A 25,081-nucleotide genomic window follows, 5' to 3' on the forward strand; every position below is an offset into this window, starting at 1 on the left:
TTTGATGGGGATTATTGTAGTTGTTTGTATTTTTTGTTTACGAAATAAGGAACTCGTTTTAAACTTTTTTCCGAGTTTTATTTTATTATGCTGGAAAATAAAGTATGCTATACTCTGTGGTGTTAGAAAAAAGTATTTAGTTACGTAAATTATTATTTTCTGGAATAATTTTGTTTATGTGGAGTTCCTGCCATCTAAGTGAAAATATATTTTAATACATAATAGTGGTGTAAAACTGTGTTTATTTGTTTACAAAACAGAACGAATGGCGAATGATGATGGCAGATAGCAATGTCTTTTGGAGGTTTAAAGTACATACATAATTTGTCGAGCATCAAGACGATATGGATAAAAACAAACAACTCAATGATTGTTTGCTGAAGTAATTTAAATTAAATTCTAAAAGTATAATCATTGTAATCCAAAATATAAATTATTTACACTTTTCACGTATGCTATACTTACTTTTTAATTATTAACAATGAGCAGGGGTCCAAACTAAAATCCCAGAGGTCTACTTCCTCACCGAATGTTCATAGCAACAAATCGAACCAAAAAGAACAGAAGCACTCGCTCACTTAGTACACCGAATATAAACGATGAACACCCAACCGCACTAAAAGCACGGAATTGCCGCACTTGAGGAGTGATTTACCGCATAAACTACCTGGGATCCCGCGAATGTGGCGAATGTGCAGACGTAAGATCCTCCAAGCCAACTGAGGAACTGACCTTGCCTGGGACCGGATCACACGAGCTGCACGCCGTGGTCCGGTTCACCTCCGGGCACATGGCCGACGGGAGGATCCATCCGGAAATTGTTATCCGGTAATTGAGCAACAACATACCCAATCATCATTGTTTTCCACATTAAACATGTTTTTCGTGACGAATACACTACAAATACAATTTTAAAATTATAGAGCGACTCAATTTTTTTAAAATTACTTAGTCGGATTTTGCAAAAATTAATTGTGGAATATCTATCTATCTATATTATTCATACGCTACATGAAACTTTGTGAACAATAAGGCTTTTTGTTTTAAAATTTAACCCCCCTTATTTGCAAACAGATCTTATATTTTTGATAAAGTCCCTTGGGCTCTACCCCAGTGGCTTTTACAGTTCCCATGTTTTCCTTAAGAAGAACGTATTTGTTTACATTATGATTAGCTGGATAATTTAATTGCTGTTAATATCTAAGTTGCAATCTAAGGAAAAGTGTGCTACAAACAACTACTATACTGTCTTGATTTAAATGAAATATTTAAGATATTTACAGGAAATGTTGATTTCCATTATCATTGACTCTTTTAAAGTCATCGGAAATTATGACTGTTATTCGTTTTAAAATAACACCTTTAGCTGTAATACTTCGAATTCGAGCAACAGATACACTAGTTCATATTTAATACTATATTAACTAAACGTTACTATGTTAGTTTAATTAACATTTAGTTTTCAATATTACTGTATGTATATGCATCTGATGAAGGTGTCGTATGTATATAAGCCTCTGATGAAGGTGTCGTATGTATATGCCTCTGATGAAGGTGTCACAATTTTTGAGAAGTGCTAATTAGAGTCTATTAAAGATGAAGAAAAACACATTTAGTTCATTAACTGCTTAAAGTAAAAATGTGTGGATGTAACTTACCCGACGATTCAACTACTGTAATAATCAAAAGATGACTTTAGAAGAGGAATCCTGAGAGAATCCTGTGACTTTTGGCAATTCAAATCTGGACCCCGCTGTCCTTGAACATCAGGTTTTTATAAAACAGTGTGTGTTTGCCAGTATCAAAGCTAATCAATACATCTCAACCACACCTAACCTCATACCTAACCTAACCTAACCTAACCACCCTCATACTGTAATTCGGGTTGAAATTCTCGTAGGTACGTCATAAAACGTAAACACTCGTTAAACAGCACTGAACACCAATCCAATAAACGAAAATGAAGTACAGTATTTACAGTATAGTATAGTATGCATCCGACTATGTCAATCAAAAGTAACTTTGGATAAAATAGTATTTCCAAAATAAATTGATTTATTTATGAACTCATCCTGTTACCTGATCAATGCTTGTAGAATGGTAATTTAAAAAAAAAGTTGTATACGGTTTTATGTAAATAAAGCCAAATCTTTACATACATCTGTTATATACGATGTGTTTGGTAACTCAACTATGACTCAACTCAGCTTTGACTATTATTTTGAGTTTTGATCAGATGACTAAATATAACATTTTATACAGATATACTCATTCTCTAATCCTCCTAGTATACTCTCCCTTCATATGACTGGCAAACATTACAGTAATACTTCAAACAGTGCAAGACAATGCATTTGTTCAAACTGTAAGGGCAAAACATGCTTTCGGTATCCTTAAAGAATATGGAATAGTTCACAAAACTACCAAAATTATTTATATTTATGCGATTGAACAATCAAAACACAAAAGTGTCGAGTAATGCGAGAGTGTCGGTGCTAAAAGCTATGTTTGAGTTTCCTCGTTGGCCGTAAAAGGATTAAAGAGCACTTAAGTACTTAGAGTATATTTACAAAGTCAACAATCTTAACGTATCTCTCAACATTTAAGGACATGAGTTGGTCTTCTTTGTTCCTCAAGACATATCTATTGACTAACTCACGCAAATTTACAGAATGTCTTCTTTTACACACATTTAAAGCTTATTTTACCCATATCAACTGTTGTAATAGTTACCGTTCTTTTGTATTTATTTTTGTTTTCTATGCTCTCACTCCTTTTGGCACTTTTAAGGGTTTTTATAAAAGAACAGTCCTGCCTCTCTGGTCTTGTTACTGCCTAATGTTGACAATGTTATAGAATAAGTTAATATTGATAGCCAAATTAACCAAATACAAAACCCCAACCAATGGAATCTTGGCCCAGAATCGTCTACTCAGACGATCATCACGATACTGTAGTATAATTTGTATTTTAGACAGTCAGACAAATTTGGAAAGGTTGAAGTCAGATTCTGGGGCCGTAATTAATGGAGAAACTTCTATCGTGTAGGTGAATTGAAAAAAACTAATGTTAAAACGTATGAAAAGTTTTCAGTTGTGATCATAGCAAAAGTATAAGACGTTCCACATATTGATGGTGCCAGCGTACTTCTGTATAGTCATAACATTGAGGTGAATGTCCTACAATAGATGTCGCAATTATCATGGTCCCGGGCCACGGTCTGACGACCCTTCACTCCGCCTCTCTTCTGTCACACACGGAGAGAAACGTTGACACTTCTGGGTCAATAAACAGACGACAGATTGTCGGAAACTAACTCAAAGAATAACACAAATTCTGCAAACATATTGGTGTTGTTAAATGTTGAGTAATGATACAGCAATTCAATCTATGATACAACCACTACAACCATCTATGTCCCATCCTTATGGAACAGCTGAAGCCAATTTTCTCGTTAGTTCTGTCCGCTGCATTTTAGAGGTCGTGTTTTGTTTACAATTTGTTTCTTGTTATTTTAGTAATTTAAAACCCCGTTCAACCAAATAAAACGATACTAGGTGGCGTTCGCAGAGGCATCCACAAAATTGAGCGGAGTCATCAAGGGTTCATATTATATTGTTTTTGTCTTACTGCAGTAAAAACAGTATTTTTTCATGCATGCGCTGCGGGTCTAAAGTAGCATTTTTAATATTTAGGGAGTAAAAATCGTTTTTAGCCTCTATGGAGTAAAAATCAGCTGTTGTCAACTCAGTTGTAAATTTCGATTGTAAACGATTGCATGTATCGAAAATATGTATCGATTTGTGCTTCGTAATCATTTTAACATATTACAGTCTACAGTCTCTTCCCGTAGCATTTTAGCATTGCAGATACATTAATCCATTCCCAAACTCAACACTGCTCACCTTTACTACTTCCTTCACCACACCCTACGTCGTGGACCTGTTTCCCTCTCTTCCCATAGCATTTTAGGATTGCAGATACATTAATTTAATTGCCAAAGACAGTTCCCACACTCTGCGCTTTTAGCCTTACTACTTCCTTCACCATTTACTACGTCATTGGCCTGTTTCCTTCCTTTCTCATAGCATTTAAGTATTACAAATTCATTTATCCATCTGCTCAAACGGTTCCCCCACTCTGCACTGCCAGCTTTTACTACTTCCTTCACCACTTACGTCGTGGACCTGTATTCATCGCTTTCCATAGCATTTTAGTATTTTAGATACGTTAATCTAATTGCAACAAACATCCCCACTGTCCGTACTGCTAGACTTTACTACTTCTTTCACAATTTCCTATGTCTTGGGCATGCTTCCATCCCTTCTCATAGCATTTCAGCATTGCAGATACATTAAAACTGCTACAAACGGTTTCCAGTTCCCACACTCCACACTGCTCACCTTACTACTTCTTTCACCTGTTTCTACGTCGCGGATCTGTTTCCCTCTCTTCCCATAGCATTTTAAGATTGCAGATACCTGAATCTAATCGTCATAAACAGATCCCACACTCCGAACAGCTCGCCTTTACTACTTCCTTCGCCACTTTCCACATCGCGGACCTGTTTCCCTCCCTTTCCGTAGCATTTTAGGAACGTTGTGACCTTAATCTAATCGTCATAAACAGTTTCCATACTCCAGACTGTTCACCTTTACTACTTCCTTAACCTCTTCATACGTCACGAACCTCAAGCTAGTGTCGTCATTTGATTATAGTACCTGGGGACCGAGCTTTGCTCGGGGAAAATCATTAGTTCACTCTGAAAGCACCGTAGTATTGGAGATGCATAAATCCACACATCTACATCCTACACAATTTCCTACGTCATGGATCTGTTTCCCTCCATTCCATTGCATTTAAAGATTGCAGATACCTTAATCTAAAAGTCATAAACAGTTCCCACACTCCGGACTACTCGCCTTGACTACTTCCTTCACCACTTCCTACGTCGCGGACCTGTTTTCCTCCCTTCCCATAGCATTAGGATTGCAAATACCTTAATCTAATCGTCATAAACAGTTCCCACACTCCGGACAGCTCACCTTGACTACTTCCTTCATCACTTCCTACGTTGCGGACCTGTTTTCCTCCCTTCCCGTAGCATTTTAGGTTTGCTGATACCATAATCTAATTGTCATAAACATTTCAAACACTCCGGACAACTCGCCTAGACTACTTCCTTCACCACTTCCTACGTCGCGGACCTATTTTCCTCCCTTTCCATAGCATTTTAGAATTGCAAATACCTTAATCTAATCGTCATAAACAGTTCCCACACTCCGGACAGCTCACCTTGACTACTTCCTTCATCACTTCCTACGTCGCGGACCTGTTTTCCTCCCTTCCCGTAGCATTTTAGGTTTGCTGATACCTTAATCTAATTGTCATAAACATTTCCAACACTCCGCACAACTCGCCTAGACTACTTCCTTCACCACTTCTTACGTCACGGACCTGTTTCCCTCCCTTCCCCATAGCATTTTAGGATTGCCCATACCCTTATCTAATCGCCATAAACAGTTCCCTCACTGCTGACAGCTCGCCTTGACTACTTCCTTCACCACTTCCTACGTCGCGGACCTGTTTCCCTCCCTTCCTATTGCACTTAAAGATTGCAGATACCTTATTCTAATCGTCATAAACAGTTCCCGCACTCCGGACTACTCGCCTTGACTACTTCCTTCACCACTTCCTACGTCGCGGACCTGTTTTCCTCCCTTCCCATAGCATTTTAGGATTGCAGATACCCTAATCTTATCGTCATAAACAGTCCCCACACTCCGGACTGCTCGCATTTACTACTTCCTTCATCACTTCCTACGTCACGGACCTGTTTCCCTCTATTCCCATAGCATTTTATGATTGCCTATACTACTTCCTTCACCACTTCCTACGTCGCGGACCTGTTTTCCTCCCTTCCCATAGCATTTTAGGATTGCAGATACCCTAATCTTATCGTCATAAACAGTCCCCACACTCCGGACTGCTCGCATTTACTACTTCCTTCATCACTTCCTACGTCGCGGACCTGTTTCCCTCCCTTCCTATTGCACTTAAAGATTGCAGATACCCTAATCTTATCGTCATAAACAGTCCCCACACTCCGGACTGCTCGCATTTACTACTTCCTTCATCACTTCCTACGTCGCGGACCTGTTTCCCTCCCTTCCTATTGCACTTAAAGATTGCAGATACCCTAATCTTATCGTCATAAACAGTCCCCACACTCCGGACTGCTCGCATTTACTACTTCCTTCATCACTTCCTACGTCGCGGACCTGTTTCCCTCCCTTCCTATTGCACTTAAAGATTGCAGATACCTTATTCTAATCGTCATAAACATTTCCCGCACTCCGGACTACTCGCCTTGACTACTTCCTTCACCACTTCCTACGTCGCGGACCTGTTTTCCTCCCTTCCCATAGCATTAGGATTGCAAATACCTTAATCTAATCGTCATAAACAGTTCCCACACTCCGGACAGCTCACCTTGACTACTTCCTTCATCACTTCCTACGTTGCGGACCTGTTTTCCTCCCTTCCCGTAGCATTTTAGGTTTGCTGATACCATAATCTAATTGTCATAAACATTTCAAACACTCCGGACAACTCGCCTAGACTACTTCCTTCACCACTTCCTACGTCGCGGACCTATTTTCCTCCCTTTCCATAGCATTTTAGTATTGCAAATACCTTAATCTAATCGTCATAAACAGTCCCCACACTCCGGACAGCTCACCTTGACTACTCCCTTCATCACTTCCTACGTCGCGGACCTGTTTTCCTCCCTTCCCGTAGCATTTTAGGTTTGCTGATACCTTAATCTAATTGTCATAAACATTTCCAACACTCCGCACAACTCGCCTAGACTACTTCCTTCACCACTTCCTACGTCGCGGACCTATTTTCCTCCCTTTCCATAGCATTTTAGGATTGCAAATACCTTAATCTAATCATCATAAACAGTTCCCACGCTCCAGACAGCTCGCCTTGACTACTTCCTTCACCACTTCTTACGTCACGGACCTGTTTCCCTCCCTTCCCATAGCATTTTAGGATTGCCCATACCCTTATCTAATCGCCATAAACAGTTCCCTCACTCCTGACAGCTCGCCTTGACTACTTCCTTCACCACTTCCTACGTCGCGGACCTGTTTCCCTGCCTTCCTATTGCACTTAAAGATTGCAGATACCTTATTCTAATCGTCATAAACAGTTCCCGCACTCCGGACTACTCACCTTGACTACTTCCTTCACCACTTCCTACGTCGCGGACCTGTTTTCCTCCCTTCCCATAGCATTTTAGGATTGCAGATACCCTAATCTTATCGTCATAAACAGTCCCCACACTCCGGACTGCTCGCATTTACTACTTCCTTCATCACTTCCTACGTCACGGACCTGTTTCCCTCTATTCCCATAGCATTTTATGATTGCCTATACTACTTCCTTCACCACTTCCTACGTCGCGGACCTGTTTTCCTCCCTTCCCATAGCATTTTAGGATTGCAGATACCCTAATCTTATCGTCATAAACAGTCCCCACACTCCGGACTGCTCGCATTTACTACTTCCTTCATCACTTCCTACGTCGCGGACCTGTTTCCCTCCCTTCCTATTGCACTTAAAGATTGCAGATACCTTATTCTAATCGTCATAAACATTTCCCGCACTCCGGACTACTCGCCTTGACTACTTCCTTCACCACTTCCTACGTCGCGGACCTGTTTTCCTCCCTTCCCATAGCATTAGGATTGCAAATACCTTAATCTAATTGTCATAAACAGTTCCCACACTCCGGACAGCTCACCTTGACTACTTCCTTCATCACTTCCTACGTTGCGGACCTGTTTTCCTCCCTTCCCGTAGCATTTTAGGTTTGCTGATACCATAATCTAATTGTCATAAACATTTCAAACACTCCGGACAACTCGCCTAGACTACTTCCTTCACCACTTCCTACGTCGCGGACCTATTTTCCTCCCTTTCCATAGCATTTTAGTATTGCAAATACCTTAATCTAATCGTCATAAACAGTCCCCACACTCCGGACAGCTCACCTTGACTACTCCCTTCATCACTTCCTACGTCGCGGACCTGTTTTCCTCCCTTCCCGTAGCATTTTAGGTTTGCTGATACCTTAATCTAATTGTCATAAACATTTCCAACACTCCGCACAACTCGCCTAGACTACTTCCTTCACCACTTCCTACGTCGCGGACCTATTTTCCTCCCTTTCCATAGCATTTTAGGATTGCAAATACCTTAATCTAATCATCATAAACAGTTCCCACGCTCCAGACAGCTCGCCTTGACTACTTCCTTCACCACTTCTTACGTCACGGACCTGTTTGCCTCCCTTCCCATAGCATTTTAGGATTGCCCATACCCTTATCTAATCGCCATAAACAGTTCCCTCACTCCTGACAGCTCGCCTTGACTACTTCCTTCACCACTTCCTACGTCGCGGACCTGTTTCCCTCCCTTCCTATTGCACTTAAAGATTGCAGATACCTTATTCTAATCGTCATAAACAGTTCCCGCACTCCGGACTACTCGCCTTGACTACTTCCTTCACCACTTCCTACGTCGCGGACCTGTTTTCCTCCCTTCCCATAGCATTTTAGGATTGCAGATACCCTAATCTTATCGTCATAAACAGTCCCCACACTCCGGACTGCTCGCATTTACTACTTCCTTCATCACTTCCTACGTCACGGACCTGTTTCCCTCTATTCCCATAGCATTTTATGATTGCCTATACTACTTCCTTCACTACTTCCTACGTCACGGACCTGTTTCCTTCCCTTCCCATAGCATTTTAGGATTGCAGATACCTTAATGTATTCATCATAAACAGATCCTAGACTTCGCACTGCTACCCTTGACTACAATGTATCGAGTAATCTTAAGTATAATCTTTGCTCAATATTAACAAGTGATGTTTTTCCTTTTGTACTGTATTTGTAATTTCCTAGTATACTGTGGGTAGTTGGCTTATTATGAGCACATGCTAAAACTTCAAATCTTTTGTTTACTTTTTACTTGTTATTTAATTCAGCCAACATGGTTACCTAGCAACCCATAAGACTAATGTTAAAAAAATGTGATTTTCAGTTTCATTTTTCTACGGATTCCTGAGAGACTTTTTTAACGCTATATAGATGTTGGCACTCACCGATATGGTCTTTATCACCATGCAAAATTTGAAAACGATTGATTCAGCCGTCTAGGAGGAGTTTGCGTATTACGAAATGCATAAAAGTCGACGTATAAGAGCTTCGCTCGCTTCGCTCGCTCCGCTCAATAATCATAAACAATACATCATCCTCTAGTTATATAACCAAACAGTAAAGCACAAATAATTGAAATAACTGTAAAGTGATAGAAACAAAACCTTTGCCGTACAGTACAATTTAAAACATCCTTATACGAATAAAAACCTAAACAGCTCAGTAGATACGACTGTAATCAGAAGCAACGGTGGAACAATTTTAGGTCACGGTTAAATTAAGTATGAAATGCATTTGCATTAGTTACTTATCTCACGATTACATCTGCGCATAAATGTATACAGTAACTAAGACAAGAGGAGAAAACAACCACTAGATCATGTTCCATGTAGTTCTTGGTATGCGCAATGATTAATGGAGTTTTAAAGATGTATTGAAGATAAGGCTGATATCAGAGAATGACGTAGAAATGTTTGTAAAAAAATAAACAATAAATTGTATACTTACAACTGTAAACACAAAACAAAATTCAATACAATTCTGAAACAAAGTGTAAAATTGGTTATAAGTACTTGGGTTACATGTTAACGATTTGTTGGAAAATCTTCGCCGTACTGCCGCAAAAACAGCCGTTTTTAACGCAACGCATGTTGCGGGTCTAAAGTAGCAGTTTTACTCTCTATGGAGTAAAAATAATTTTAAAGTAAAATCGGCTGTTTGAAATTTCGATTGTTGCTATCGTATCGACGATTTATTAGGTTAAAGGTTTTAGCCTATTGTTGTCGGTCATTCGACGTATTGATGGTATAATGTACTGTAACACAATTGTAATAGACGAAATGATTGAATCACTTAAACAGCTGCTTATTTGCATTAGTAGAATTGAAAACAAGCTGGAAGTCGTTTGGAGAGATATCTTTACCATTGTTTCGTTTTCAAGCTTAGTTATTAATTAATGATGCAAAATTACGAAAAATATAGTTCACCACGCGGGCAAAAAGTGTCTTTTCAATCCTCGCTCATTTTCCGACCTCAGCTTCGCCACGATCGTAAAGCTTGACCTTGGGTCAAAAAGAGTCTCTTAGGCCCTAGTGATGAAATATACCATAGTGATCGCTAGTTCAATCCTGTGAAAATCCAGAAGAATTTTGGTAGTTACAAACGGAACCAGCTGTCTGTTTGTGTTATCATTGCGCTTTTCTGATCTCAACAAATCTGCCAGATCAGCATCGTCTTGAAATGCGCACCTTGATGTGACGGCGTCGCAGAAATATAATCTAATCTAAACTAATCTAAACGATTCCGTTTTTGTTATCATTATTTTGTTTAAAGTTAATTGGAAGTTTATAAGCTTAACATAATGATGTCTGAAACGGACAAACCTATCGTTTATCATCCTATTGATAACAAATGACATAGTATAAATCTTGATCCAAAACGACCATAATTTTAACTGAAGGAAAGTCCATATCCGCATGTTATTATGTCACGCCAAGAATGAAAATTTAACAAAAATTTTTAGTCAATAATTTTAAGCCCTACATTTTTAAATTTAAAAGTAGTAAAACAATAAGTTTTTAGTTGTGGTCGGGCGCCATAAGGTTTGTTCATTTCCCATGAAGATGTTTTATATGAAGGCCACGGACAGCTTAATTGATTTAATTAAGTTAATCGAGGAGTTTTAATTTTTATTTCATGTATTATGTAAGTACCTTTACACATTACGCTAAGGAAAGTACGGTGGATGAAACTATGGTAAAATCTCATATAACTTGTAAAAGGTGGAACAATTAGGCAACGTTGAACACACCTACAGAGAGGAAAAGTTAATTGACAATTCGATACATGATGCTAAAAAACTCGTACAAAAACGTTCATTATGTAGGCCTAGAGTAAATCTACTTTATGACTTAACTATAGTTATAATTAGTGTATTAATACCTTAAACGTATTCAAAAAACGACTAACTTATATAACTAAATCGGACATACAATAAAGTACACAAAAAGTGTATAAGCTAACTTATTCAAATTTCGTACAAAATTTCGCTGGTGAAAACTATTGTTTATTAAAGTATATTGAAGTTTCGCCCTGCAATTGTTTCTAAACAGTCTAGTTGCTAGATATTGTTACAGTTCCGGGGTTCTAGACTATACAAAACGATTTCTAAGCTTAGGAAACCTGTTATTGTTGTCTGATGTTCCTGCGTATATAATGAACCTAGACACACACCCACGGCAACTTTGGAGGAGATAAACAAATATAACTTAGGGTAATTCTTTCCCCCCCTTAATGATTATAGGTGTCATAAAACTAATGGATATCTAAATGGTTGTTTGGTCTTTATTTAAGTGTTTCATCCATCGTAGAGTGCCAGAAGCTTTGCATTTAAGAAGATGTTTAATCTTATAAACCAAAAATAACCCCGCTACAGCAAATCTGCAGACTAAGTGAATTTCCAAGTAACTGATTGGATTTTTAATTAAATCTATTTAAATAACATTAGGTTTAACAAGTACAGTACCTAGGTTTGTTTTTACAGGGATACCCTCCTCATACAGTATGTTGTTTGGTAAAATATTAATAGCTTAGTATAAAATGAATAAATTTGTCAAGTTTGATCAAAATAAGAGAATACACAACAGTTTACATCTCCATAAGAATAACATTAGAATTTTACATTTAATACTTTTTAAATTTTATCCTTATCCAATAACCGCAAAAAAACACTTCAATATATTAAAATACTTCTTTTTATATACACATGTTGAACGAATCGTGTTTTTGGCCTCTAGAGACTACAAAATGAAAAAGTACTGTATATCGATACCGGGACTAGGTCTTACCGTGCCACCTACGGTAATAGCTACTTACCTTTGGAGAAATTTGCCGAAAGTAAAACAACTATTGTAAACCTATAGGAAATAAAGTGTAAAAAATTGCAAACTTTATCACAGACGGTGAAAGTTTACTCAACAGTTGATAGTAAATTCCTTATTAGAATTTTATTGCGAACTAGAAACGGCTAAATGCTTTCTTCTTCTTCTCCGTATTGTATACAAAACCACAAATATATGTAGCCTTATTTTAAATAGAATATGATTTGTCGCCTATATCCATTGATTTTTGGATACTTTAGACATATTATCTATTTGGAGCAGTTAAAACAAAATTTTTATTAAAAAAGAACACAGTTGAATGACCCAATCATAGAACGTGCTGGTTTGAAATTTTATTTTCTCCTAGTTGTTTTCCCTTCTCTTTTCATTTCTGTGACGTAAATAATGTCTTTTCAATTGGCTATTCTGTCAGTTAAAAACTTACCGGGTTTGGCAGAAATCAGTAATAGACACTGCCGTACTATGTTTTTGGTTCGATTTAGTAAATTTCATTCTAAACCTATCTCATTGTCAATGAAAAAACTTAATAATTGGAGTAGAATGTTCATTTCTTTCCTAAGTCAAAGAAAGGTCGAAGCCAATATTCAGGACCCAAATATGGAATTTAATATCTGTGACATGTTTACTTATCATCAAATTTTGGTCAATAGTTTATCAACAATTTAGAACAAGTTTTTACATCAAATCTCACCTACAGAATGCTGCGTGAGTCAACAGCGGAAACCGCACCTTTTCTCATTGTTCGTTATTTAAAATTACCAAAGACACAGCGTAACGATGGCATTCAGTTCCTCCATCGGAGCCAAACGAGACGAGCAGAAAATGGCTAATTATTTATTCGCAAATGATTGATACATATGCTACATTAAGACGGATTAAACATAAAATGATTAGTAATAAATATTCGTAATAATATTTTATTGTTATGTAATAGTGTAAAAGTGTATTAGTGTATTATATGCAATGTTTTGATGGCGTTAAAAGGGAAACACTTTTTTTCATTCGCCTGTAAACATTTTTTATCAACAAATGTCAATACGCAGAACTGGAGTAGACCTATACAATACATCTCACCGTCCTATAATTTGCGCAAGTGATCACTCAAGTGATAAAATTGACATATTTACGATTTATAAGGAGAAGCCCGTTTTGTGAACTTCCTCTAAAAAATTGTTCAATCAATGTGGGATACAAACACAGTAACACTTGCTATCCTGACGAATTACACAAAACACTGAGGAAATAGTATTAATCGTCACCCATTTACCAAGTGTTTGTTGTGGTTTAGTCAGAACAATGTTCCCACGAGTGTAGCACGGGAAGCGTGAGAATCACGTTCGCATTGTGTCGTGGTGAAGTGAAGTGAAATGCTCCCGAAACCTGCTTCTGTAGTGGAACCACAACTAGGCTGAGTGATGGTAGCTCATACAATGCACATTGACTTTAGATCATGATTCATCCTTTAAAATACAGGGTGTTTGTGAACTCTCTCAAAAAAATTTACAGGATTATTCCTTGGGTTAATACATGAATATTTTACATTATAAACATATGTCGCCGGAGCCTCGTTTTCCGTCTGTCAGTCTGTATGTGTTTTTTATAAATAACCTTATAACTCGAGTTTGAATCGAGGTACAAACCTTAAATTTGACACACTTGTGTATTTTAACGTGGTACACAAACATGCAACATTTAATTTCGTTGACTATAGCCGTTTCAAAATGGCGGCCATCTAAAATCTTTGACCTCAAATTACATGAAAACCACTAGAGTTACAAAAAAAAAAAAAAAAAAAAAAAACAAAAAAAAAACACAAGAATAACAAAATGTAGGACATTTTATGCCAAATCAAATGACACTTAGATCTTAAAGATCGGACAACAAACAGCTGAGTTATTATTTTTTTTAATTAATTAATAATTTTTTTACTGGCTTTTAATTGTTATTGTTTATTCTTTAAAATCATCTGATCCTTTCTAAATTGTTACAACAGTGTAAGACAGCTGGTTGGACAGATGATTTTGAGATGATGATCAGATGATCTTTTAAGTTATTAATTTTTTAAATAATTAATAATTTCTTTACGCCATACTACACTGTTTTAACGAACTTCCCACGCAAGTATTTAGTCCAGAAAACAGCTGTTTGCCGCCAGCTTAATCAAATGGGGTTTCATTGCGTACTACTGTTATGCAATGAGTTTTACCGGACACCAATCAGCTGATTATACTGTATTTGGGTGGCAATGAGTGGTTTGGTTGTAGACAAAAACATAACCTCACTTAGAGGTTATGACTAGTGATTTTTAGTCCTTTAGTTGGTGGTAATATATAAGGATTTGTAGAGATTTTAGTAGTATGGCGTAAACTATCGTACGTAACTCGTCCAAAATGTGTTTACCGGACTCGTATGGTAATCCCGTACTCGACTTCGTCTCGCACGGGAACGACCACACTCGTCCGGTAAACACTTATTTTCAGGACTAGTAACGTAATATACTATTACTGGCTTTTAGTTGTTATTGTTTATTCTTTAAAATCATCTGATCCTTTCTAAATTGTTACAACAATGTAAGACAGCTGGTTTGCCCTAACAACAACATTTAGTTTTTTTACTAGATGGTAAATGTATTAAGTGTCTTATTTTTACCTTAACTATTGAGATCTGTTTAAGGTTACGTAATGTACTCTGTATCAGATGATTTTAAAGAATAAACAATAACAATTAAAAGCCAGTAAAGAAATTATTAATTATTTAAAAAACTAATAACTCAGCTGTTTGTTGTCCGATCTTTAAGATCTATGTGTCATTTGATTTGCCATAAAATTTCCTAAATTTTGTTATCCTTGTGTTTATTTTGTAACTCTAGTGGTTTTCATGTAATTTGATGTCAAAGATTTTAGATGGCCGCCATTTTGAAACGGCTATAGTCAACGAAATTAAATTTTGCATGTTTGTGTACCACGTTAAAATACACAAGTGTGTCAAATTTAAGGTTTGTACCTCGATTCAAACTCGAGTTATAAGGTTATTTATAAAAAACACATACAGACAGACAGACGGAAAACGAGGCTCCGGCGACCCATGTTTATAATGTAAAATATCCATGTATTAACCCAAGGAATAATCCTGTGAATTTTTTTGAGAGAGTTCACAAACACCCTGCTGTTTGTGTACGTGATTCGTTCTGTTTGTTGACGATTGCTAATAATGTTTTAATTTCATATTTAATTTGTTTTAATGTATTTGAGATTATTGTTATTTGGCATTTAAATAACCAGTAAACCTCGGATAGCCACTAAGGTACCAATAAGCTGATGGTGTTCTCGGCATTGGAGCAGCTGACGGCCAGTCCATACAGTTGGAAACTGAATCCAACTGAGGAACCGACTGCTTTTATATTTGTCTAAAACTTAAACTACAGACTTCGGTGTGTCGGTCCCAAGTACAACTCAATAACAAAAATCATTAACTGTGGTTATTTTAAAATATAAGGCTTGCTTGAAGACAATAGTTATTGCTTAAAAAGATGACTAAACCTATTAAAATCAAACATAAACATGTTAAAATGTGCATAAAGTTAAAAAAATGCACTCTCTCTCAGCAATTGTAATATTTGGAATTGTATAAGTATTATCTCATTGGCAGAATGCCCATCTCGTTCCACATAAGAGATTCTCTCAAGTTAGGTATAATAAGGACGCGACCACTTCAATGTTCTAAAATATAATAAAATGACATTCCTTAAAAACTATCCAGTTTTCAATTAACATAGGCCAGCATTATCATCATTATCTAATTTATTTCAATTTTCCCTTAACTATTGAATTCCTCTTTCAACTTGAAGTCACTAAAATTCTACTTTCCTCCTCAAGTACTGTAAAACATTTCAAGATAATAAATGTACTGTACCGTATGTATTTTTCGTGGTTGCCAAAAAATGTTGTTTTCAAGCCTATATTAAATGTGTTTGTTTTAATACGTACTTTACTACACAACATAAAGTATTCTCTTCCATCGCTAACGATTTGTAATCCAGTACTATTAATGAAAATTACTATTTGAATCTTAGCATAGAACCACTATAGAACCTTTGACTAATACAACTAGACATTCCATCCCCATGTTAAATTTTGTAGCCAGTTTATTCAAAAAAATCGTCGTAGTTGATGTGAGCCACCAACAGATTGTGCTGATGTAAATTACTTCAGTATCCAATAGTCTATTATAGAACGTAGAGAAAACAGCTGAAAGGTAACACATGAACATCCATTCCTTCCTTATTAGAAAGAGTAAAATGGTGCTTAAAATAATGGCATAACGGAAATAATTGGATTTAAACTCCTAATTACTTTTACTTACTTTCGGCTCAGAGGAGTAATATAACGATAGCCAGGAAATCATCTTCCCTACAACATGGCGATTTAAGAAAGACGAGGTCTTTGGAAACGAAGAATATTATGTATTATAAATATTGTATTTAATGTTCAGTGTAATGTCTTTGAATCAGTGATTACATGTGAGACAATGTAATTCTGATCGACCCATTTGAGTTAAAAATAAATGACGATTGCTTTGTATTATCTGCATATATTGTTTAAACAACTTCTCACCTTATGTTTCAGGGGAGGCACTTGGAGCCAGGATTCTAAGACAGCTGGAACAACAGAACAGCGAACTGCAGGAACTGCGAAAACTGTCTGTGGAAAAGATACACAAAATTAACACTCAAAGTGAGTATTTACTTACATGTATGTTTAAATAACGTATTTTCTTGGACCAATGAGTAAATCACTTCTGGCATCACAGATTTCAATTAAAACATTTTGCTGGAAACTGAGGATAAATGGTCTAACTTTCTTCTTTTTTCGCTTTTGGTACATTAAGGTACAATAATTAGTATGACATTTTTTTTTAAAGTGTCGTTGGCCTCTTTAACCTTGCATTTACTCGTTCACCTGTTCATCGGGTCTGTGCTAGAGACGATCCAACAAAGCAAGACGTGAGCAGGTACACTACAAAAGTGAACTGCACTCATAAAATGTAATAACGGGTGGATAATTATTTTTGTGAGATTATCAAGGGTAAATCCAGACACATCATCGATAGCAAGTTATACAATCAGCATAAATCGTAATATAGACCCTTTTAAACAACCATTACAAAACAAAGCAAACGTGCAAGCTTTATCCTAAAATGTACACCTCACTGCTGCACTTTTGATAATCCCTGAGAGAAGCGCGGCAATAATTGCTGTCTCCGCGGGGTAATTCATGACGAATGACCGGGTAAATATGGTAATCCGAGGGTAAATAGGGAGACTGATTGTTAGTTATGGGGGCTGTGTATAATCCTTGTAACGTCGGCTTAGTCATGGGGTCCGCGAGACGACATGGGTTTGCGTATGTGTAGGTTTTAGGTGAGTGTGTGTGTGTTAAGGTTTTTAGCACGTTCCCATACGTGAAATGGTAATGGAACCCATGCTTGAGGAAGATATGGGTCGTAGAAACAGCTGACCTCACAAAAATCCCATATAGTTCATCTCACTTTATTCGACACTCGCCCTGAATTTATATTTAAATTTACAAGAATCGTGCCTATCGTACGATTAATATCGCGTAGAATAATAGTTGTTTAGTTTCATCATTGTTCAGCTTGCAAAGTATAGGACATGTGCTTACTTTAAATTTGAAGTCATCGTATGCTGGCTTATCTCTTTTATGACAACAATATAATAAAAATTGAAGACATTAAAGAAGTAAGAGAATTGAAATAGATCGTGAAATAAGATGTTTGTTTAGAATATCATTGCATAAAATATATTAGGTAAAGCATTTAGTTTACACTTAAAAAATTGTATTTGTTAAACCAACATTATATTATGTAAGAGGCGGAGAGATAAAGAGGCTAGGTCAGTAAATGACGTCATGTCTGTCTGTGTGTGTAACTGTAGAGTCAACAGAATTGCCAGTCAGCAACAGGTTCCGTCCTGGCGGATAACAGAACTTTGCTGTATCAGTGAATCAGCAACTTAGCACAGCGCCACGGCAGTCTGCAGGTCTTGGCGAGAAAATATGTTGAATATAAAACAAAGATCCTTATTCGGTCTGTTTATGTGAAATTCAAAATAAGTAAATTGTTAAATGCATGAAGATGCCGCAACCCCGATTAAGGCTATACACGTTGGGTTTTTCGAAAGAGTTTAGACTTTGATGAACATGTTTTGGTCACTTCAACCCCCATCACTTAGGTTTCAAGCTTCGGGACCTTGTGTCTTTGATTATCCTAATGTAATAATTTGATCAAGAGAAAAGCTGTTTATTGTTAGTGCAAACTGTAAATTCCAAGAGAGACAATTGCATAGAGAAAGGAGAGGATTCAGAAAATAAGAGAAAATATAGTTTTCAGTATGACTTTCTAGCCTATTTAATAAAAAAATGGGTAAAATGGGAACTATTGGAACAAATAAATATTATTTATATACAGATCCGTGCACGGGACTTTAAATTATCTTAGGATAAAATAAAATGAAGTATCTATACCCTATCAGTTTTCAAAATAAATATTCTTGACGGGTCAAATTTAAATTATATGATACATATATAAATAAAAAAAATACTTCTTATCCTCATGTTTTACACAAACAGATTCAGAAGCATAGTTTGTTTATGTAAAAAAATTTCTTCTAACACAGTGTTTGCCAGAAACAACTTTTGAACAGTTGGTACTTCAAAAACGAAATACGTACTTTTGTCAAGGAAACAACCGATTTGCCTTTACGTTAATTTAAGGATGTTCCAGTGACCTACATCTGAGACACCCACGACATCAGCTGATCGACGCCGGAAGTCCTCCCAACAAGCAACAGCTGACCGGAAGAAGGTGTCCGGAAGACTCATGTAGGGACGAAGAAGCAAGGAGGTCGCACGAAGAGTGAAAGAGTGAGTGATAGTAAGATGATGTACTTCCATTCTTCTCTCATTGCACAAGCGAATAATTTTGACGAATCCAATGGAAAGTTGATGAAATGGAATACGCAGCGAATACAGCGATATTTCTTAACTGAGTCTGGGGAGTTTTTAAATGCAGGGAAACTTTTGTCTTCGCTTGAGGGACAAATCGGTTTTGGTCTCTATAAACAAGTAAAACTTCACCATTAAATGCATTGTCACATAAAAGTACTCAGTACTCAAATCATTATCCACAACATAACACACACATATACGCATACATGTATATTTGTGGAATATATCTACTTCTTTTGTATTTGCAGTGTTTCTACATAAATACTTCGTTTGGTATCTTCAACAATTAGATTTCATGGAAGCATTGGTCACTAGTTAAGTGGTCCATAGTGACATTTGGCATATTTTACCGTAAAATGCGAGCAAAGATCTCATTTCACAGTTTCTGCAGAAAGCGTATAATTGTTGGACGTTGTGTTGCCCGGTTCACTGCCTCCCAGTCACGGTACAAGATACTCTCAGTGTGGATATAGCCTAAACTAGAACTAGAGTACCGTGGTCCATACTGGGCCGAATCTGTGATGTTTCGCATTGATTTGGAAATCGATTATCGAAGCCTTAAATGATTCTGGGCTTCAAGAAACGTTTTCTGTTATGCATTTGAATTTGTTTGTGGTGAAGTTGAAAAAATAAATACCCGCACCGTAGCAAACCCGCAGACTAAAGTCTTGAATTCCATTCCCTTGATTAGAGTTTTACTTAAATGTTTCCTTCCACCTGTTAGATCTATTCCCTATTTAAATGACACTAGCAGCGAAACCTGGTGTTGCCTGGGTCAAAATAATATTCACAATAATGATAAAAAAATTAATTTGAAAGCACCATTTTGTTGTATATTCGACTATGCTGTACGTATTTTGTTTGACAATGTTTTCAGTCTGGTATAGCTCCGTTTATAAATTGTGCTACTCACAGTTTCATTTTGAAATGTATTTACGTTGCAGCATTTACATAGATACTGTATTCATTTTCATATAGCAATACAGTACTTGGATGTTCTTCGTACTTTGGCTTGGCTAATGAAATGCTTGAAGTTCTATACGACCGTTTGAAGAGTCAATATGCGTACAATAAGTACATAGTTTATAGAAAGTGACCGTGCAATTTACTTATATTACTTCATCATTAAATTGATATTTTGAAGAAAACCCAACTGATGAATATAAAAGTCAAATAATGGTTGGCCTTATTAGTTATAAGATATCTTAAGTATAATCCTAAATCAAAGTATTTCCCCTAAAAATTAAACATCATGGAAGGATTTGGAACTGCTAAGTCATTTGTTTACTAAGGGCCATCAACCTCATTGTCTTGACGTTTGAGCCATTAATTATCATTTATTGGTATCACTAGAACCAAACTTGCGGGAGTGGTTTGCTCCTTCTTTTCCTTGGTAATATATTTTTAAGATAGTCACTTTGAGCTGAAAAATAACAAACATATTCCTCTGAAAGTGATATATTTGGTTTGATAAGTATTATAAACAAGGTTCTAAACAGTTCCAATATTCTCAATACCTTTATTATGTAAATATTACCTTGAAGTCAGGGTTATTTCCCCTCTATTACACATTGGACTATACACAATAAAATATATATTAACTAAAATTTAATATTTTTGTCGTAGGCTAATCGTGAGCTTATATTCCGTCTATTCATAAAAAATGGACGCTGTGGTTAGGTTGGGTTATGAAACAATAACTGACTAATAAAATTAGACCCCGATTTATGATCAAAACGGCTACAGTATCAAGTAAAAAAAGATAACATTAAATTTGTACACAAAGCATCTCAAGCTTGTTTCTAATAGGTACCATAAAAAATAATTTAACCATCCAAATAACATAAATGACACCTCGTTCACACCCAAATACAACACTAACCGTCTGTAGTAGGTGTAACATCAGTTAAACAACATAATTACCCAGTCAATCAATTCGTCCTTGATGGAACACCTTTTATATAATTATCGCACTCTATCATGCTCGCCTCTGCTGCCACTACTCGCACTTATTTTCATATCAAATAGGTTTCACGTTAAATAAACAAAGGCTTAACTAACACTATATGAAGTAATTATAATGTTATGTATGGACAAGGAATTGCTTTGATTGTTTATTCAATCATAACTTCGGTCTTCATGTTCATAGCAGATTAACCCTGTGTATTTTAGGACCAAAATAAAGTACTGGAACAGGAATTACTGCTTACTTACAAAATAAAGATACATAACGTAATTAGGCTGAAAAAGTAAACGTTAATTCTTTATTTTAAAAGGGCCAGCAGACAAAATAAACAGATTTTTAAAGTAAAGGATCTCGGAGCTGCGTACATATTAGTTTGAAATAAGAATTAGAATCTTACTTGTTTTTTTTTTGTTTTTTTTTTGTTTTTTTATAAAAAAAATTGCATTGTTAAGGAATAAAAAAATATACCTTTGTTACCGTATAAACACTATTCTGTTGTAGGTTATTATTTTCCGATCAACCTTCTGGCCACTTATAATATTGAAAATAGTCAATTTCGGGATTTGAACTGCAACTCCTGGACCAAAGTCCCGCGCAACTCATGGATGCAAATGTTTTGACTGAATTGATAACAGTGCCAAGCAGTGATATCTGCAAAGTTGTCTTGGTAAATAACTTCACTATCAGTGTAATATTTGTGTAACCTGCCTGTTGCCTTGCCGCGCACTCTTTCAAGAGAACAGACTCCAATTGTCAGTTACATTTAAACTGACTAAGCTTAGCAGTTAATTTAGTGTTTTAATATTCAGCTAGGTATGGTAAATAAAATTGCCACCAAGTCCTTACAGGGCTTGAATGGTTATTTCGGTAAAGTCCTTTTCCGAAGAGATGATGTATTAATTTTGTATACGCTTAGCAAAATATTTCATATTTTGATTTATTGTGTGTGAATCAGTTGTCATGCAAATGACAGATTATTGAAAGAAACTCTGAATACCCAATTGGTCACATAATCATTCTAGACAACATTTGAGTAGAAATACAATATTTACGGAGTATCAAAGAAGTAGGCTATATTCGAGACTAGCCTGAATTCTTGTTAAGCACTGCAAGGTACTAAACCGGGATGTTTATAAATACATTATGTACAAAGTCTGCGGGTATAAACTTTTAAAATGTTGAGTTTTAATTTTAATAAAATAAATGTTTGCTGAAAAATAATAGGTACAACATGAAACACGACTAAAAATAAAAATAATTTAAAGTATTTATTCGGCAATGTTTCACAATATGTATCGAATGTTTATGACTACTGGTGTCACATTGTTCTTGTAAACCTTGAGATGTGTGTGGTGGCCACCAGTCGTAAGTTCCTTCTCAGCAACATGCTAAAAGGCTATATAAAGTGCCAGACACGTATTCGTGAAACACAAGGATGCCAAATTTCTGTCAAGATTATTTTGATGTGAATGTATACCTTTGATCTTTACCTGATAAATATAGTTCATTGAGAATTTTATTTTGTAGGGTTGTAAATTTATTTCGATTCCATTCAGAAAACCTACAATACTGGCGACATAAAATCTATTAACTTATATTAAATACACTTTACATACAAATGAAATACCTGTATTATTTTTAGTAGGCATATTCAAAACTAATTACAAGTAATAAATGGAAATCAATACATGGGTTAACACATTCCGAATTAGTAATTATTCAAATTTGTAAATGTAGATTATGTTTGGATTTAGTATCCATATACATGTTTATGCGTTGGATTGATTTAACTAGTTAACTATTTAAACAGCAAGCGTAATTTGATACCACAAGACTATGCTACATAGACGCACCCGGTAAAATACTGAGACGTTGACTCACTTATAAATTATTCGGGTCAAGCATTTTCGGAAACGTATTAAACTGTCACCGCACGGCGTCTCAAAGCTGAGAAACCGGCGAATGACACAATTTGCGAGTCGGGCCAATACTTTTCTGTGCGAATTAAATATCAAAATAAATCAAATTACATGTGCTTTAAATCTATGACAGATCTTTCCGATTTAAACCCTATTTTTTAGGTTGAAAATAAAATTAGCATAGTTTGGTGTTGATGTCTTTAAATTTTTTCACGCAATATCAATATCTATTTGTAAAGTAATGTGTTTTGTACTGTTATTATAGCAAAACAGTGAAGTACACGTTGTACAATTTATCCTTAAGTAAGAGAAGACGATTTATTCTTCTCCAATGCACTCCAGGCTGGCCAAATACAAATCAAAACAATCAAACAATGTTTCAAATTTCATAATAGAATGAGAGGTCTATTTGCGGTTTTAAAAGTCAATGGCAAATTCGTTTATGTATGCACGGCACAAAACATTTTGAGCTAACTTCAACCCTTTGTAGTGGTAGAACAAATACAATCAGCTGATCCGAATACCTTACATACAGCTTACCATTCAATAATAACAGTTCCCTGTTTGTAGCTCTACTTCAATATTTGTTTGAACAATGCTTTCTAAAGCTTAAGATATTTAAGGATTTGTGGGGATTAATAGGAAAAAATATAAAAACCCGATAGGACACGAGCAAAACACTGTAAACAGCAAAAAACTGTTTTAGAAGAAAATAAATAACAATGAATCGCATTGACTTTTGTATAAATCCTATCTATATGGACCAGTTAAAGTAAATTTCGTAAGTAAGATTATGGTTGAATCATTGACTGAATATATTTTATACACTAGTGTTTACTAGTTATGGTTGAATGTCCCACTGACAAGAGAGTGCTCCTAGGCTAACACTCTATTTTCTCTTGTATTTTTCGATACTTTCATAAGTTAGGCCTATGTGACACGCAAATTATATTTTACAAAAAAATGTACCTCCAGTTAGGCTTGGTTAAAAAGTATGCGGAATTTGTAATGGACATAATCCCTAGTTGGTGGCTCAATAGAATAAAATATACAATAGTTTTCTAATACTGGATACAATTATTAATATTGGGGAAACGATTATTGTGCGGATTTTTTGTAAAGTGCATTGATAAAATCTGAAAAAAAAAGGATAAGGCATCTTAACATGAAGAGTCAGAAAGCAATCTTTATGTTTACACTGTTATAAATGATCAGCTGTTTATAAACAAATATTTAACATAATAAATAACAGAACAGAAAACTCCATAGAAGGTAAAATACATAATAAGGCATATAATACAAAAATATTATTGTGTATAAATAAATAGAAAAGGTTTTGAAATATATATTTTGTACTTACGTTGGTACAGGAGCCAGCGAATGCCGCTCTCCACGTACAAAGCACAGTTTAGCGTACAGCGTACAGCGTGGCCGGCGCGGCGCGACTGTACAGCGGTAGCGCGGCGTACAGCGACTGGCGGAAACTAACCTTGTACAGAGGACCCTGACCTCCTCACGCTCCGTGTTGGGAACTGACTTATCGTGGGCATCTGACCATAGTCTCACTTGGGCATAGTTTTCCCCCACCTTCATATAATAGGTCGTAGGCTCTAGCCCGAGACCAAACACATTACTTTATACTAGACTTAGAGCGGTATTATCACTTAGGTAAAATCCATTGGTGATTGACAGGACTTGAACTCGGCCCCCTGAGGCTGAAGTCCCGCGCTCTTATACTAAACCAGCTCCCCCTACAGTCACATCAGAATTTCGGTGGCTTTGATCATAACCAGCCGAATTCCCCTTTTCAAATGTTTATGTTTAAGAAACGTAAATAAACTAGAAATAACAAAAAAAAAACATTAGGAGGAATTTGACGAAGGGCGTTTCCCAAAATGAAGAAACCAGATAAGTCACTCGACCAAGTTCAAGGGAATAAATCTCTAGCCCTGAACAGAGACACGTTTTTCTGCTTTAACTACAGTATAACCAAGTGATATAACTGGTTACATTATACGGGGATGGCCTTGGAGAC

At 36.2% G+C, this 25,081-nt stretch overlaps 1 protein-coding gene across 1 annotated transcript in view; it reads right to left on the bottom strand.

The window, feature by feature from the left end:
• Positions 1-24,434, bottom strand: part of LOC128991152 (fatty-acid amide hydrolase 2-A-like) — a 40,994-nt gene extending 16,560 nt beyond the window's left edge. Inside the window, exons 1-2 of the mRNA XM_054413920.1 lie at positions 24,407-24,434; positions 16,750-16,836 (exon numbers count right to left, since the gene is read on the bottom strand). The gene's annotated coding sequence lies outside the window, so the exon portion shown is untranslated. The remainder of the gene's footprint in view (positions 1-16,749; positions 16,837-24,406) is intronic.
• Positions 24,435-25,081: the final 647 nt, after the last annotated feature.

The sequence above is a fragment of the Macrosteles quadrilineatus genome, unplaced genomic scaffold (assembly GCF_028750875.1).
Source record: "Macrosteles quadrilineatus isolate MER2022 unplaced genomic scaffold, UCM_ALF_1.0 Scaffold_3__2_contigs__length_128488019, whole genome shotgun sequence".
NCBI lineage: Eukaryota > Metazoa > Arthropoda > Insecta > Hemiptera > Cicadellidae > Macrosteles > Macrosteles quadrilineatus.